Source organism: Triplophysa rosa, linkage group LG4 (genome assembly GCF_024868665.1).
Source record: "Triplophysa rosa linkage group LG4, Trosa_1v2, whole genome shotgun sequence".
NCBI classification, from domain to species: domain Eukaryota; kingdom Metazoa; phylum Chordata; class Actinopteri; order Cypriniformes; family Nemacheilidae; genus Triplophysa; species Triplophysa rosa.
Window position 1 is genome coordinate 17,410,695 of NC_079893.1, and position 3,194 is coordinate 17,413,888.

A 3,194-nucleotide genomic window follows, 5' to 3' on the forward strand; every position below is an offset into this window, starting at 1 on the left:
CCCCCCTCCCTTGTTTGTTATTTTTGTTAAGTCACCCCAATCCCTTAGTCTTGTTGTCTTGTCTGCCCCTTGTCTTGTTCACAATGTTTGTCTGGTTTTTGTCACTGTCTCAGTCGGTCTTGTCTCGTCCGTCTACCCCTTGGTGAGCACCTGGAGGTGCTCATTAAAGGGGGGGCTTCTGTCATGGCTCTGCTTCATTTAGTCATGTTTTTCTTTGTCCTGTAGCAGAGTCATGACAAAGCCTTTGGTTATGTGTGGAGAGAAACATATTATTGTCCTTTTGACAATAATATACGTTCTCTCCAGTGTCTCGTCTCTGTTCCTGTCCAGGCACACGCGCCAACACCACCGCCTCGGGCAGCCGCGGACTTCTCTCGTCCGCGTTGCCCGAACTCTTCGGCACCGCGATGCCCCTCAGTGGCGAGGACTCTTTGACAGCATGTCCCTCCTTCCTCCCAGGTTTCGGCACCACTGTAATAAAGCTCAATAAAATGGAAGGAAGGAGGCAGGAACCGGCAAACATTCAAAACATTTAATCAAAAATAAATACACCAAAAATACAAAAGTAACAAGCCGGCAGCCCCTCGCGGGCGACTGCCGGCAACACAAACATAAACAAAACTTAACTAACGTCCGGGCCCGGTCCTCTCTCGCCGTATGCTCCTGCCGCTATGCCTTTTATGCTTCCGATCTCCTCCGTGGGAGATACAAGGCCGGTGGCGCCCAGCTGACGTTCATTATCAATCGCATCACCGGCCTCGCTTGCTCCTCCCACGGCTCTCGTCACGCCTCCCTTGTCACAATCGCATAAAACATTTACGAATAAGCACCATTTCCATCCAACTAGTCAACGTCACTTCCTAATAAACTGCCAATAAATTTCAGTAAGAAATGTAAAAGAAGCAACTGAATATAATAATTTTCATATGTAATAATACTCCCGCAAGCAAATGATTATGAAACACAATAAATGCGGTGCTTTTGTGATGCCTGCTGTTTGTGAAACACATTTGTGACAGTTCTAAGAGGCAATTACAGAAATACTTTGACGACTTTGCTCAGGCACTTATGAATGACCATAAAAACATTTCTGATGCTGTGTAACAAGATCAGTACTCTGGTTAATCAGGTTACGCCATCTCATAGTGCAGTTACGTGACTTTTGGAGGAATTTATTCGGAAAATGCGTTTCCATCTCCCATTATTCGCATTAACCCTCTTTAGCGAAAAATGAAAAACCACCTCAAGCGAGCGTAAAAACTTTTTTTGCGAATTAAGGTTTTTTAATTCAAAATTTAGCGTTTCCATAACTCGTTTCTGATGCGAAACTTCATAATGCAAATAAAACCAAAGTGATGGAAACCTGGTTAATAACGACCTGAATTGTAAACATCTGCCGGCAGCGGGAAACAGTGACACGTGAGTGACCTGCGCACTAGCGCACAGTTGACTATCACACACAGTGTCACGAAGTGCGTGGTGGAAGAACCCATGTGCAGGCAGGCGGTGGGTAAGGGGTTAACAAAAACCTTATTTTTCAAATAACACACAAAATACCCACGAGGGGGTGTCAAAACGAGAACAGAACTGGTATACAAAGCTTGAAATCAAATACTTACCTCGATGGGGCAAAAGTAAACTAAACGAGGTACAACACAACGTCACAAAACAGGAAAAAGTAAACCGAATAAACAAACATGGCAAGGGGATAACACGAAGCACACTAGGCACAAAAACTCACAAAACTCATGATGAAGATGAAACGCAGAACTATACAAGTACATACAACGCAAGAGCACAGGACAATGAAACATGAGGACTATTTAAAGGGGAATACAAACGAGGCATAATAACACAGGGCAGGTGAGGGTAATGAAACACGGCCGGGAAGTAATACAGGAAACGAGAGGGGCGGGGCCAATGACGAGACACGAGAAAACACATGGAGTGTCAAAAGATAAACACCCCATGGCTTTCTCACACAAAACATAAGGGACCTGTCACGATCCTGCCACACGACTAGAAAATCATGAACAAGAAGGCAGGACCGTGACAACACAGCCTGCACTGGTGGCGGGCTTGTGTTCTACTTGCCTTTCCACATGAAATAACATCTAGAAGAAATTTCAAATTTGCAGGTCGCACGTCTTGTAAAAATGCTCGCGCTGTCTTGAAAATTGTGCAAAATGCGACCATTTAGTCTCAGTCTGGAGCCCTGATTGGGTACCTTGAGTCTAATTAATTACACAACTTATTACTTAATAAAATTGAGTAACTTTACCCATTATCAGCAGGTAACGTTCATCTACTTAATTATTATTAATAATAAATGATCAAAATAATAATTGGTAACACTTTAGAATAATGGTCCGTTGTTAACAAGTAACTATGCAGTAATAAGTAATGAAGTAATAAGAAGTACTACATTAATAGTTTTTATGCTCACTCTTGTCATAAATGATTAAATTACTACTCCTACATAATTTATTTTTGTAAAACACTGGTCAAATATGTATTCTAGAGTCTTAGACCTTTCCAATGATATATAGTTTGTTATAATTGGATTAGATTTTACTTGTGAAATATTAAAGTAAACCTACACAGCAAAATCGCCAGTGTTAAAAAGGGTCAAATGAACACTCACAGTGTATATATAATCCACATTTAAAGTGTCATGGCTCTGCTTCCTTAGTCATGTTTTTCTTGGTCCTGTAGCAGAGCCATGACAAAGTCTTTGGTTATGTGTAGAGAGAAACTTATTATTGTCCGTTTGACAATAATATACGTTCTCTCCAGTGTCTTGTCATTGGCCCCATTCCTCTCGTTTCCTTGTCATCTTCCCCTGAGTGTTTAATTACCCACACCTGCCCCGTGTCATTATCCCTTGTTTGTCTTACCTATATATATACCCTCATGTTTCTTTGTCCTGTGTTCGGTCATTGTGTTTGGAGTGTTTGTGCGTGGTGTCCTTGCTATGTACTCCAGGTTTGCTGTGTTCCTGTGTGCTGTGTATATACCAGTCCTAGTAAGTGTTTAGTCTAGTCCAGTCATTTAGTGTCTAGTGTTATGTTAGTTTAGTCCAGTCCAGTTTATTGTTCCTGTCTATGTTCGTGTATTATTTATCTGTTAGTGTTTAATCCCCTTGTGGATCTTTGTTTTGTGTTTTGTTTATTTAATAAAAGTTTTTTGTTAAC